This window comes from Pan paniscus, chromosome 13, assembly GCF_029289425.2.
Source record: "Pan paniscus chromosome 13, NHGRI_mPanPan1-v2.0_pri, whole genome shotgun sequence".
In the NCBI taxonomy this organism is placed as follows: domain Eukaryota; kingdom Metazoa; phylum Chordata; class Mammalia; order Primates; family Hominidae; genus Pan; species Pan paniscus.
Genome location: NC_073262.2, coordinates 99214560 through 99230537, shown reverse-complemented (window position 1 = coordinate 99230537; position 15978 = coordinate 99214560).

Genomic DNA, 15978 nt, shown 5'->3' with positions numbered 1-15978 from the left:
TGACCTAAGTCAGGCTGTGCCTGATGCCAGCCCTAACTGAAGGCTTCAGTTATAGGGCCTACATACTCTTTTTCCTTTTTGCTAAGTTTAGTTTGATAGCTCAGCTGATACAGAGGCACACAGTGCAGTGTGACTCTCGACAAATACCCCTGGGCCAACTGACATGGTAGATTTGCTGAATTAGTTTGTTGATGTTAGGCAAGAATTGTGTTTGGCTGACAGTAACATGGACATCAACAGTGACTTATGTACCCAAGAGTTTATTCTCTCATATGCAATAAGCACAGAGTTTGGCAGTTCAGACTGGGGTATAGGGGCCCTGCAAAGGCCTAGGCTTATTCTACCTTTTTTGTTTCACTATCCTAGACATAGATTACATTCCCAGTATTAATCTCACAGTCCAATGTACTATTGGACTCCAGCCATTATGTCTGTGTTTGAGGCAGAAGGGAGGAAGGAAAGAGGAAGAAGAGAAGAGTGTACATTCCAGCTAAATCAACATCCTTTAACCATTCTTCCCCAAAGGCCCATCTATTTGCATATTATTGCCCAAAATTTAATATTATAACTGTATCTGGAATATACTTATAAATGTATTATTTTAGATGGTGATATAGCTACATGTGGCAGGCTGAATAGTGCCCACCCTAATCCCTGAAACCTGTGAATATGTTATTTTATATGGAAAAGGGGCTTTGCTGATGTGATTACATTAAGAATCTTGAGATAGGGAGATTGTATTAGTCTATTCTCATGCTGCTAATAAAGACATACCTGAGACTGGGTAATTTATTTATTCATTTATTTTTGAGACAGAGTCTCACTTTGTTGCCCAGGCTGGAGTGCAATGACACGGTCTCAGTTCACTGCAACCTCCACCTCCCGCGTTCAAGTGATTCTCCTGCCTCAGCCTCCCGAGTAGCTGGGACTACAGGCGGGTGCCACCACACTCTGCTAATTTTTTGTATTTTTTTTTTTTTTTTAGTAGAGACGGGGTTTCACAGTGTTAGCCAGGATGGTCTTGATCTCCTGACCTCGTGATCCACCCACCTTGGCCTTCCAAAGTGCTGAGATTACAGGCGTGAGTCACTGCACCTGGCCAAAACTGGGCAATTTATAAAGAAACAGAGGTTTAATGGATTCACAGTTCCACATGGCTGGGGAGGCCTCATGATCATGGTAGAAGGCAAAGGAGGAGCAAAGGCACATCTTACGTGGTGGCAGGGAAGAGGTCATATGCAGAGGAACTGCCCTTTATAAAACCATCAGATCTTGTGAAACGTATTCATTACCACGAGAACAGCATGGGAAAAACCTGCCCCCATGATTCAATTACCACCCACTGGGTCCCTCCCATGACATGTGGGGATTATAAGAGCTAAAATTCGAGATGAGATTTTGGTGGGGACACAGCCAAACCATATCAGAGATTATCTTGAATTATCCAGATGGGGCTATTGTAATCACAAGGATCCTTATAAGACAGAAGAAAGAGGGTTAAAAGCAGAAGAAGGAAATAGAAGTTGGACAATGAAAATAGAGATTGAAAATAGAGGTTGGGGTGATGAGTTTTGAAAATGGAAGAAAGAGTCTCAGGCAAAAGGAGATAGGTGACCTTTAGAAGCTAGAAAGGACAAGGAAATAGAGTCAACAGAAGGTAGACCAGCTGACACCTTGACTTTAGTCCAGTGAAGCTGATTTCAGACTTCTGACTTCCAGGACTGCAAGATTATAAATTTGTGGCTTTTTAAAGCCATCAAATTTATGGTCATTTGTTACAGCAGCAGCAGGAAACTAATGAATTGCACCAGATGAAGTCAATATTCTGTTACCAAGGAAATAGACTCTATCAGTTTCTGCTGGAGTGGTAGGTAAAAAATGTCTGAAGTGTTGTGCATTTCCCAAACCCACTGCTCCTTGAGTGCAGCCAGTTGAGAAGACAATTACCATTACATTCTTCTAACCATAAAAGCGTGGGTCATCTAGGCCGGGCGTGGTGGCTTATCCCAGCACTTTGGGAGGCTGAGACATGCAGATCATGAGGTCAAGAGATTGAGACCATCCTGGCCAATGTGGTGAAACTCTGTCTCCACTAAAAATACAAAAATTAGCTGGGCGTGGTGGCACACGCCAGTAGTCCCAGCTACCTGGGGGGCTGAGGCAGGAGAACTGCTTGAACCCGGGAGGCATAGGTTGCAGTGAGCTGAGATTGCACCACAGCATTCCAGCCTGGTGACAGAGCAAGACTCTGTCTCAAAAAAAAAAAAAAAAAAAATGGGTCATCTAAAAAGATAATTGCCTTAAGTCAATGCACTTTAATTTGGAACCACATTGGTGGAAAAGTCCCCACATTGTCATTTTCATCAATTCTTTAGCTCATAAGAGGCTTTTTTTTTGGTCTGGTGGTAATGGTGGAGTGAGGAAGAGGAGTAATAGCACCTTATATTTGCCACAGCTTTAGTTAATAAAAGAAAAAAATAAATATTTGCAACTGGATTTCAAGAAGTGGTTAGAGAGCTTATAGTTATATTAGAAAAGCTACCAATGAAAGTCTGATTGTCATGAATACAATGGTTACAAAAAGAGTATTTGGACAATTTTAATCGCAGTGTAATTTTCTAATGTTGTTGATACATACTAAGCATTTTGGAGAAGTTTGCATGTTGAATGTCAATGAAGTCATAATGAACCAGCATTCTTCCCCTAAATGGGAAGGCCAGGAAGGTTTTCCTGTGTCTTTTGACAGCTGAGTGGCAAGACAAAACTCGTTATAAATAAACTAAATGAAAAGAATCAAATGCGTAAAATTCAACTATTCATTACTAAAAATAATTATATTATGCTCAGAGAAAAACAATATTTTCTTTAAAAGAGTTAAGGCAAAGTGAAAAGAAATTCATTATTGTGAGGTTTCTTTAATGCTCATTAGTTTCATTTCTTGAATGATGTTTAAACAAAGTCCCTCTGGCATGGCAACCGTTGCCAGATAGGGCTTAGCTTCCTAAGGAGTTCATTGAGATAAGAGGCTGCTTTTAATCAACAAGCTAAAGGAACCAGATGTAGCCAGTAGGCTGAGCACACAATATTTGGTCCCACAAGTCAACAGCCAGACAAAATAAACAAAAACCAAAGCGGCCATGGTGCAGATCTCTGTCCATATGCAAAGCTGAGAAAAATGCTGGCTTTCAAATGGGGAGCTGCTGGCACCGTGGTAGTTTCTTAGATGGCCCTCAGGCCTGATTTGATGATTTTCCTCCAATAGTGTGACCCCCTTAGCTTATTTTGGTATAAAGTCAGCTAAATAAGACTACAGGAAAATAGTATTGTGTGTGCATAATTTTATTTTTATAAAATAAAATTAACAAGTTTAACCATCTTTTTTTAAATACAAAGTTCAGTGGCATTAAGTACATTCACATTGTTTTGCAACCATCACCACCATTCAGCTCCAGAACTTTTTCACCTTTCCAAACCAAATCTCTGTATTCATTAAGCAACAACTCCACTTCTGCGCCCCCCGCAAGATCTTAGCAACCACCATTATACTTTCTGTTTCTATAAATTTGGCTACTCTAGGTATCTCATATAAATAGAATCATACAATATTTTTCCTGTTGTGTCTGGCTTATTTCACTTGGACTAATATCGTAGCATGAGTCAAGATTTCCTTCCTTTTTAGGATAAATAATATTCCTTTGTAGGTACATGCCACATTTTATTTGTCCATTCCACTGTTGATGGACATTTGTGTTGTTTCCACCTTTTGACTGTTATGAATAATGCTGCTGTGAACATTGGCATATAAATATCTGTTCACATAGGAGCATGGTTTTTAACTATGGAAGTTACAATTCACCTGGGACATATTCTCAAAATATGTATGACAAGAAAGTGGGAGGAGACTGTCTTAGTCTGTTTGGGCTGCTATAACAAAATACCATAAACTGGGTAGCTTATAAACAACAGAAATTTATTTCTCACAGTTCTGGAGGCTGAGAAGTCCAAGATCCCATCCCCAGCAGAGCTGGTATCCGGTAAGGACCCATTTCCTGGTTCATAAATGGTATCTTCTAGCTGTGTCTTTGCATGGTGAAAGAGGCAAACAAGATACCTGGGCTTTTTTTTTTTTTTAAGTAAGGGTACCGATTTCATTTATGAGGGCTCTTCCATCATTACCTAATCACCTTCCAAAGGCCCCACCACCTAACACTATCACACTAGGCATTAGGTTTTAATGTAGGAATTTTGGAGGGACCCAAACATTCAGAGCACAGCAGAGACTCTAAGTATAGAGGCTTTGATTCAGTGTGTGTGGTGATTCCAAGGCACAAATCTGGTTACAAATCACTGCTCTTATGTATCAAGAAGACATATAAATAATGAGATTAAAAATTGAAACACATCAATGGGACTCTCCAGAAATAGCCAAGCTTAAGAAATGATTTCTAAGCATTTTTGTGAATGGGACCAGAGTGTTATCATCTAGAAAAGTGTTATGTTTCATCTGGAAGATATCCGAAAATGATAAGAGGCTAATGTAAAATAGTTGTAACACTGGATGTTATTACTTGAAATAATGTCACGGAAGAAGCGTTTAGTACTATCAATGAGTATCCCCTTGGAGAAGTTGGGTGGTAGTTTGTCAGTAGGTCTATAGCATTTTCCAAAAGAGAGCAAGCTTTGGTTCTAAAAGTGGTACTGGTAATTTTTAAAAATTTCTCATTGGCTTCCAATATAAATACAAAAGGTAAGCCCCTATTGTAAATGTACAGCTCAATAAAGTTTCACAAATGAATCTACCTGTATAACTAGCACCAAGATTAAATAAGGTAACATCACCAGCTTCCCAGAATCCCCTCTCATGGTTCTCTTTCAATCATAACCTCCCCACCCAAGGTAATTGCTATCCTGACCATACAATATATGCTTTTTTGTGTCTTTTTTCACTCAACATTACGCTTGGGAGATTCAACCATATTGTTTCAGACAATGGTTGTACAGACCTTGACTTACAATGGTTCTACATATTATTTTTCCACTTTACCATGGTGCGAAAGCAACATGCATTCAGTATGTACCTCAACTTATGATGGAGTTACATCTGGATAAACTTGTTGTAAGTTGAAAATATTGTAAGTCAAAACCCACTTTCAACTTACAATGGTTTTATTGGAATGTAACCCCATCATAAGTCAAGACGTATTGGTATGTAGTTATAATTTGTTTATCCCTATTACTGTATAGTGTTCCCTGTAGGTACTGTGTTTGGTTTTGTTTTTTGTTTTTTAAATGTAGGCATATACTTGTGTATATAACAGCAATTAATATGTCAACATAAATTCATGGGAAAATCCCTTAAAAATATCCAGCGCCTCTAGTTCTAACTCTGTGCTCAACACGATACAAACATCTGATCTGTTATTTCAGATTCTAAACTGTATTACCCACCAGAAGGGAGAACCCTGGGTGGATGGCCTAATAGTTTTGATGCCAGAGATTTTCTTCTGCAAGTTAATAAATTGAATTTTGGAATTATCACTCAGTGTCCTATGGGTTTGTTTGACATAAATAGATTCCCTATGGTTCCATTATCTCCAGGTGAATTGATAAAATTAAAATTTTTGAACCTTCAAAATGTAAGTAAAAATTCTCAATGAAGCTAGGTCTCAAATGACCTGATGGCAATTGATTTGGTTTGTATTGACTCAAACTCTATTAATCTGAACTGTAAAGACTGTCTACTCTAAATGTACTTCTAACTGTGTCTGAATCTATCATTTCTTGGAGTGTAAATATCCTGAAAAAGAATGTCTGTCAAAAGCTCAGCAGAAAATAGAAGGCATGTTGAGCTGGGATGTTGTACATAATGTCATGAAACATCTATTCGCAGAGGCTTGGGCAGGGTTAAGAAAACTAACAAGGAATGTTGAAGCACCCAGGGATCTGCAACACTGGGATGCTGCTACTATTCATAGGCACAAAGGGAGGAGGGAAGGCAAGGATGTCCCTGGAGTCCAGAGAGGGCTGGGGCAGTGGAAGGGGCATGGACTGACAGGAGGGATGCTGGACCTGCATCACCAAGTCGAGGAGGAAAAAATCACTTTCACTTTTCTTTTCTTTCTTTCTTTTTTTTTTTGAGACAGAAGCTCACTCTGTTGCCCAGGCTGGAGTGCAGTGGCACGATCTCAGCTCACCACAACCTCTGCCTTCTGGGTTCAAGTGATTCTCCTGCGTCAGCCTCCCAAGTAGCTGGGACTACGGGTGCGTGCCACAATGCCCAGCTGATTTTTGTATTTTTAGTAGAGACAGGGTTTCACCATGTTGGCCAGGATGGTCTCCATCTCTTGACCTTGCGTTCTGCCCGCCTCGGCCTCCCAAAGTGCTGGGATTACAGACATGAGCCACCGCGCCCGGCCACTCTCAGTTTTCTCTCTCCCTCCTCTCCAACCTCCCCCAGTTCCAGAGGGCAAGAGAGCCTGTTGTGCAGTCCATAGTGTCAGCCTTTCAGGACTCAAAGAAGGGCAGGGAAGGGTAGAACTTGGGTCCCAGAGAATTGGCTTGGCATAAGAGACAACCAGTGCCAAAGGATAAGTTTTGTGTAGTATAACATTGGCACAGGACATAGGTAAAGAATAACACTAAAAATGACACCATAATTAAAATTCTTAATTTTATATGATTTTTCTAGGACCTCACACTTTAAATTTAGCAATGTATTTTCTATGTTTCTGTTTCACTTTAGCTCTCCTTAGATTAATTGCTGCATCAGCTGTCACCTCTGTGTCCTAAATCACAACATAGACTCCTTGGCCCAAGTTTCAGTAATGATACAGCTTCTGGGAAAGGTCTTTCCTTTGGCCAAAAACTGTAGCATCACCCAGTCTTCTTCTCAACAAACAGAATCAAGTTTTAGGTTAGAATTTGGAGCCAAGGGGAATTGCTGAGTTGATCTGATATATTTTTCTATAAACAAGAAAAAATAGGTAAATTATATTATACATTTCGGATTTTTTAAAGCATTCACTATATGTATATATACACATATATACATATATACACATATGTACATACATACACATATATACATATATACACACATATACATATATACACATATACACACACATACACACACACACACACACACATATATATATATTTTTAGACAGACTCTTGCTCTGTCACCCAAGCTGGAGTGCAGTGGCACGATCTCAGCTCACTGCAACCTCCACCTCCCAGGTTCAAGCAATTCTCCTGCCTCTGCCTCCTGAGTAGCTGGGATTCAGGCACCCACCGCCGCACACCTGGCTAATTTTGTATTTTTAGTAGAGACGCGGTTTCACCATGTTGGCCAGGCTGGTCTCGAACTCATGACCTCATGTGACCTCAGCCTCCCAAATTGCTGGAATTACAGGTATAAGCCATCTTGCCCAGCTGATATTTCTTAGATGCATAATTATGCTTAAGAGATTCACCCATATTGTTATAGATGGTAACCAAATATTAGAGGATAATAACCAAAGTATTATCCTCTCAGGGATCTCTTTCTATATGTTTGTTTATTTTGCCTTCTCATCTCAGGAAGTCGTGAAGATATATATTCATTCAAAAAGTGATTTGGGGATTTTCCTATATAAATATTACTGAAAATGCTATAAGGGGGTAGTAGCATCATGAAATATACTAACAAATAAAAATAAGAAGGTAAGAAACTTTAAAAAAATGATTTAAACAAATGCAAAAGAAATCTGAGCAAGCGAGTAATTTGAATGAGAGTGAGATTAATTTTAGGTGTCTTCAGGAAAGAAGTAATTTTAAAGCTATCTTAGCTTAACACAAGAGACAATACCCCATGGTAGAAAAACCACTGCACAAGGAGTTCAAAACCTGGTGTTGATCCTGGTAAATGACTTATCCTTTCTGTGCTTCAATTTCCTCACAATTAAGTTAGAATAATAGTGCAACTAATTCCTCAAAAGAGAAATTATATAGTGAACTTACTGAGTTCAATACCCTTTGCCAATAATGCAAGTGTAATATTTTAAAAATACCTCCTGATTTAGTTTCCTTCATTGTTAAGCAGACCTCTTTCCCCATCCTTACCTCCATGGAGGCTTAGCAGTGTGGCTGGGTTTGGGAGGGAACACATGCCATAAAGGCACTGGGAAGCCCAGAGTCTCTGCTTCTGACCAGAGGAAGTCGTAGGTAGACAGGAAGGGGTGGTGAAAGCAAAGACATCTCTTCCAGGTCTGGCAGGTCATGGGATAAGGCAGATAGGAGAGGCCCACTGTGTGGCAGATGTATTCCTCAAAATATATGCCCTTTCTGGGCTTTGGCCCAGAAGAGTGGATATGTTAGGGCAGGGACGCTTGCTTCAGCTTATATTTAAGGGTTAGGAAGGAGACTGCCTTACAGGATGCCCTGGTGCCAACCTGAGAGCAGCTGTAGCCAAGTAAATTCAGGGGTGCCGTGTCATGGTTAGGCAGAGGGAAACTCTGAGTTTAACTTTATTTACTGAGCCCAGGCCATGGAATTGATGGCACATGTGACTAAATGTTAGAGGAATCTATAGCAGCAGCAGCAGCAGCAGCAGCAACTATGAGGAGGTCAAATCCGCTAGGGAGCAATGCAGGGCCCCGTGCAAGCTGAGAGATCAAACTGTGAGATCAAACTGTGAGTCACAGCAGCCACAGGCGTCAGTTGCTATAAGTGGAATCACCAGGGTGGGACCAGTCAACCTTCTGCAGTCCAGGCAACCCAGATGGCCACTCCCCATGACAGGCCGGCACGCTCAAGGATGCCATGAGGACAGCTGGATCCAGCAACCCAGCCGCTGTCATGCAATCACAGAAGCCACCATTGCCACCTTTCCTCCCAGCCACTAGCTTGAGAGTGGAGACAAATCTGGGAGACTGAGGCTTGCCAAACTAAACAAGTTGAGAATTAATCTAAATAGAATCCTTTAACCATTATATAGACTAATTTTATCAGGTTGGCTTTCTTTTTTTAGATTAAAAAAAAGTTTTTGTTACCAAGCAGGAAAGATGAAATCATACACACAAAACAAAATGAAACATAAGTATTAATAGTAATAATACCTTTGCAGCAGAATCATAACTATATTTACATTAAACTCATATCTTTGTATTAGTCCCTGGAATACTGGAATACTTAACTTTTTTGAATAAATGGATGAATGAAGCTCATAAAAATAATATATTTTTTGGAAACTTGGTATGGGCAAATACTACTGTAAAGAATCTTAAAAACAAGGTGATGGACAGAATCTCTGATACAGTCAGCACCTTTGTACTTACTGTTTCCCTTCTCCTTCTCCTTCTCCTCCTTCTTCTCCTTCTCCTTCTTCTTTTTTTTGAGAAAGTCTTCTTCTGTTCCCCAAGCTGGAGTGCAGTAGTGACATGATCGTAGCACACTGCAGCCTGGACCTCCCAGGGTTAAGTAATCTCCTCACCTAGCCCCCTGGACTCAAATGATCCTCCCATCTTGCTCTCCCAAACTGTTGGGATTACAGGCATGAGCCACTGCACCTGGCCTGTTTCTCCTTCTTAGAATGCTCTCCCCCCACATGACTGCTTGTTTGGTTCTTTTTCTCAGGTCTTTATTTAAAAGTCATCTTCTCAGGGAGGGTGTTTACTATCTAATATTCCAACCCCTTGAAAACTTTCTATCTCTATCTTCTTCTCTTTTCTTATACTTATGTGAACATAATTTACATTTTTAGATTTATTTGTGCTTAGGATCAGTAACACTAGCAGTTCTGACAACTAACTCCTAAATATGAGTGATTTAACATGAGAAATGGTTATTTCTTATTCATGTAACAAGTCTAGGGGTAAGTGGAGCTATTCTCTTGGGTAGCTCTTTTCCAAGTGGAACTCAGAAAGCCAGACTTTCATGTTGCAGTGTTGCTATCTTTCAAAATGTGGCCTTTCATGGTCTCTAGGGAAGGGGAAAAGGGAGACAGAGAAGGCACGTTATGTAATTCACCATCTCGGCCCAGATGTGACCCATATTAGTTCTGCTCACATTTCATTGGATAGTTAGTCACATTGCCATTTAACACAAGGAAGCCTCGGAAACATATAGAAGGACATAGTTACTGGTAAAGACCAATATATTGCCTTCTGGTCACCAAATATCCATTTTAGGCAGACAAATGAGTGAAGTCTCTGAGTGTGGGTGACATCTAAGTAGCTTAACACTTTCTTTCTTGCTCACATTACAGGACCCCACAAAATGATGGCTCAGGGATCCAGTCTCCTTCCATTTTGTGAGGATACCTTTTCAACACATGGCCTCTGTGGTTTCCAGTGAAGGCAAAGAGAATGAGAGAAGTCACACTATATTCTTAATCTTCACAGCCACAAGTGAGCCCCATCAAAACTCCTTAAGTTCTATTTGCCAGAAGTAGTCACATGGCTATCCTAATTGCAAATGAGGATGGAAAATGTAGAAGAGCATATGGATTTTGTAAGCACTGATACTCTGCCACATGTTGCTTATTATTCGATCTCTGCTTCCCTATCCCACTAGAAAATCAGCATCACAAGGGCAGGGATTTTTGTCTATTCCCTTCACCTCTGCATCCTCAATAGTTAGAAGAGATCCTTTCTCATTAGTAAGTGGTTATTAAATATTTACTTAAAGGATATGTGAAATGGAGAACCCAGAGATTCTCATCATTGGTAATGAGTGAGAACTGGAAGACAGAAAGAAAGGATACTGAGCAACCAAAATAGATATCACGAAATTTATGCACCAAAGTTCATGTCCATTATCCACTGAACCTCCTCCCTCCCACAAGCCATTTTAGACAAAGTTCTAATATTTATTTAGTCTATCAATTCCATATAAAACCATAAGCAGGAAATTAGAATGAGATAAGAAAGATTATCAAGAAAGGAAAAAAATGAGCGGTGACAGGAAAAAAATGCGAGGTCCTAGAGAAAAAGTTACTCTTAAAGTACCACAATAACAAAAAAACCGATAGAAGCCTGAGGCCATTTAGTCTAAGGGCAAGACCACTTCTACATAGAAGCTTCTAAGAGTATCCCTGAATTAGAGCATGATAAATAAATCATAGCCACTATGAAAATAATGAGTCAATTATATTTAGTATACTTTCTTTAAAAAGGCAGAAAAGTCATAATACATCTAAGAATATATTTTGGCATTCAAATGGATATCCTTTGGTCATTCTACAAATTCCCTGGCTGTAACTATTAATTCATTCTCTTAGGATGGTTGACAGATAAAATACTACAGAAATGACTGTCTCAAGGCAATATTGTGCTTAAGTTAGTCACCTCTTCAGTTGGAATCTCCCACTTTTTTTGAGATGGAGTCTCACTTTGTCACCCAGGCTGGAGTGCAGTGGTGTGATCTTGGCTCACTGCATCCTCCGCTTCCCAGGTTCAAGAGATTCTCCTACCTCAGCCTCCAGAGTAGCTGGGATTACAGGCACCCACCACCACATCTGGCTAATTTCTGTATTTTTAGAAGAGACTGGGTTCCACCACGTTGGCTAGGCTGGTCTTGAACTCCTGACCTCAAGTGATCCACCTGCCTTGGCCTCCCAAAGTGCTGTGATTACAGGCGTGAGCTACGGTGCCTGGCCTGGAAACTCCCGTTCTTTGAATACTACACAGATTAGGTCACACTGAGGACAGATTCAGGTTCTGTGGAGACTGATGATTATACAATTCAGGACACTTCTCCCCTCCCTCTCCCCATCCCCTCCCCCTCCTCTCTCCATTCCCTCCCCCTCCCCTTCCACTCCCCTTCCCTTTCCCTCCCCTTCCCCTTTCCCTCCCCTTCTCCTCCCCTCCCCCTCCCCTTCCCCTCCTCCCCTCCCCTTCCTTTCCCCCCTTCCCCTTCCCCTCCCCTTCCCCTCCTCCCCTCCCCTTCTCCTCCCCTCCCCCTCCCCTTCCCCTCCTCCCCTCCCCTTCCTTTCCCCCCTTCCCCTTCCCCTCCCCTTCCCCTCCTCCCTTCCCCTTCCCTTCCCCCCTTCCCCTCTCTTTCCCCTCTCGCCCCCACCTTTCCCTCCCCCTCCCCTCCCCTCCCTTTCCTTCCCTTTCCTTCCTTCCCTTCCCTTCTTTTCTTTTTTCTTTTTTTGAGACAGAGTTTCGCTCTTGTTGCCCAGGCTGGAGTGCAATGGCATGATCTCAGCTCACGGCAACCTCTGCCTCCCAGGTTCAAGCAATTCTCCTGCCTCAGCCTCCTGAGTATCTGGGATTACAGGTGCCTGCCATCACACCCAGCTGATTTTTCGTATTTTTAGTAGAGACAGTTTTTACCATGTTGGCCAGACTGGTCTTGAACTCCCAATTCAGGACACTTTTTAAGAAAAAAAAATACACATTATACATACAAAATGAGGTACTGAAAAGAATATATATCCAGAATAAAAAAAATCACAACAATTCGCACATTCAAAAAATCTTATAAGGCTGGGCATGGTGACTCACGCCTGTAATCCCAGCACTTTGGGAAGCCAAGGCCGGTGAATCACTTGAGGTCAGGAGTTTGAGACCAGCCTGGCCAACATGGTTGAACCCCGTCTCTACTAAAAATACAGAAATTAGCCAGATGTGATGGTGGGTTCCTGTAATCCCACCTACTCTGGAGGCTAAGGCAGGAGAATTGCTTGAACCTGGGAGGCGGAGGTTGCAGTGAGCCAAGACCGTGCCACTGCACCCCAGCCTAGGCGACAGTGACACTCCATCTCAAAAAAAAAAAACCAAACAGCAACAACAACAACAACAACAAAACAACCTTACAAGTATTAGATCACCAAATACAGAAAAATACCACGATCTTTAAATTAATTAACTGCCTGACATACCTCTGTGATATGTCTTTCCTACGTATTTTGGCTTTATACTCTTTGATTTATTCTTCATATGAAAATGATTTTGTGACATTATGTTCTATAGAGTTAATAGATATTCCAGTGTTTTCACTAGTAAAGTTGACTAAAATTTGTTTTTATTACTGATAGTTTAGAGGAGTTTCTTTTCAGTCCACAATGCATTATTGGGAAAGTAACATATTTTTAGGATTGTTTCAAAATTTAGGAAAATCACTATTAAATTTATTTCACGTATAAACAATAAGATGTGGGAGGGTTTTCCATATTCTAGTTCTGAATCCGTACATACATTTCAAACATCATTTACCCCGTTACCCATATACTTCTGTGCTGGGTGCTGAAGTATGCAGTTATTAATACTTGGTGGTATAATTTCCATCCCTTTACCTTTGTGTCACAACACTGAAGGGCCCAAGTGACTGTCTTTGCACAGTCAAAATAGACATCACTGTCACAACTTTAATGCCCACAGACCACATAAATGTATTCCACTTAACCAATTCAACTTCCCTTTAGCCAGATCCCCACAAATGTCCACAATCACTCCACTTCTTTCAGAACAAGGGGAATTAGGACAACACGGAAGTTAGAATGAAAAGAGACAGCAGTCTTGTCTTAATTTAAGCTGCAATAACAAAGCATCCTAGACTGGGTGGCTTATGAAAAACAGAAATTTATTTTTCACAGTTCTGGACGCCAGAAGAATGAGATCAGGGTGCCAGTGTGGTTGTGATGTGGGTGGGAAGGCCCTCTTCCAGTTGCAGACTGCCATCTTTTCTTTGTATCCTCAAGAGGCAGAAAGAGGGTGAGAGAGCTCTCTTGGGTTTCTTTTATAAGGGCATTTATTCCATCACCTCCCAAAGGCGCCACCTCCTAATACCATCATATTAGGGGTTAGGATTTCAACACATGAATTTGGGGGAGCACAAACATTCAGTCCACTGCAAATCGCTTGAGATTAAAATATCTTACTTTGGAAGCTTTTATAAAAATATAAGACCACATGAACATGTCTCTCAGGCTCCTTCTTTGTTGTTGGAAGAGGGCTGGAGTATAAGTTTCTTGGAATTTGCCTTTGGGTTTAGCTTTGGCCATATGCTTTAGAAGGAGCAGTCACAAACCTTGGCACATCTGTAGAAAGGAGGTAACCTAGGATGATGAAGGGTCAGGACACATTGCCATGTGTCCTGCATGACTTATGGGTCATGCAAAGATCTTGGAAAAGAGACAATTCAAGTGGTTCACAAGTTTGTCTTCAGTGCTTGGAGTACTCTCAGGTGGAAGAAATATTTTAACTCAATATAAGGGATCACTTCCTAATGTCAGGCCAGTTTCAATGCAGAATTGACCAGCTTGTGAAGTACTGAGTTCTCTTTAAGGGAATGGCTCCAGGAGAGGATAAGTGAGACCCGGTCAGAGATCTTGTGAAGGAGAGTGGTGGTGATGACGAACGGGGAGTGCAGTGTGAAAGAACCTACCTAATCTTTACACACCTTTGCAAGTCTGAGATTTTTAGGATGACTTTGCTATTAATGTTCTTTGATGCCTTAGTCTCGGTTTTAATGGTCGATATGTAGAAAGTTTTAAAGGTAGTTGGGGCTGCTTTTAAAGTGAGAGAAAAATATTTTTTAAGACCTAGGGCAGCAATAGTGATTCACTTTGCCTCTATTCATTTTTAGGGTTCTTCTTTCTCCCTCCTTTCCTCCCTTCCTCCTCCTTTTTTCTTTTCTTTTTCTGTTTTTCTTTTCTTTCTTTCTTTTTCCTCCTCCTCCTTCTTCCTCTTCCTCTTCTTTTTTGACAAGGTGACAGGGTCTTGCTCTGTCTTCAAGCTGGAGTGCAGTGGTGCAATCACAGCTCATTGCAGTCTTGAAATCCTGGGCTCAACTGATCTTCCTGCTTCAGCCTCCAGAGTAACTGGGATTACAGGTTCAGGCCACCATGTCTGGCTATTTTTATTTTTATTTCTTTATTTAATGTATTATACTTTAAGTTCTGGGATATATGTGCAGAACGTGGAGGTTTGTTACATGGGTATACACGTGCCATGGTGGTTTGCTGCACCCATCAACCCATCTTTCTACATTAGGTATTTCTCCTAATGAGATCCCTCCCCTAGCCCCACAACCCCCGATAGGCCCCTCCTCCCTGATGTGATGTTCTCCTCCCTGTGTTCATGTGTTCTCATTGTTCAGCTCCCACTTATGAGTGAGAAAACGCAGTGTTTGGTTTTCTGTTCCTGTGTTAGTGGGGTCTCACTATGTTGCCCAGATTGGTCTTAAACTCCTGGCTTCAAGAGATCCTCCTGCCTCAGGCATGATTACAGGTGTGAGCCACTGCACCTGGCCCATTTTGATTAGAATGTAACATAGTGGTTAATCAACACAAAGAAGCTAAGGATTGCAGGTGTGGGGTTGCTGGATTTGAGTAAGTTGTGAAGGAGAACATCATGTGGGAACAAACCTCTAGGATCCCTGTTCTTCCAGCAAGAACTGGAATTGGGCCTTTTGTGGGGTGGGGCTCTTTGATTCTGTGGAGGATCCTAACAGTGATGCCTGGGCTGATAGATCCAGGGGACTAAGGAGTCAGGGCTCCTCTGAGACATGTGACAAAACACAGCTGACACTGACTTGAAATAAAAGAGAGAGGATTTATTGGCTTTAAGGGTAGAGTTCACTGCAGACACATCTACCTCCTGAGGTTCCTGAGAGGGTGGGACATCACCCTCTCACCAGCAGCTTTTCTTCCCTCAAAGTTGGCTTCATTGGCATGCACTGTTGGTCCTTGTTACCGTAGGCTTATATCCTTCCAATTTAGTTATCCTAGTTTAAAGAGCTTACTTTTCTGCAGTAATACATCCAAAGCCCTAGGCCGAGTTCCTGGATCAACATGCCCAACCCAGAACCGATCACTGCGGTCCGGAAGATGACTGGCTAGTTCTGGGGGTTGAGGGTGGGAGGTGTCAGTACCCTGGAGCCACAAAGACTCATTGTGGGTGAGGGGGAAGGGCAGTTCCCATAGGAATAATGAACTGCTGTTACCAGAAAAGGCGGAGAGATGGGTAATATTGAGCACACACTCAAAAGTCC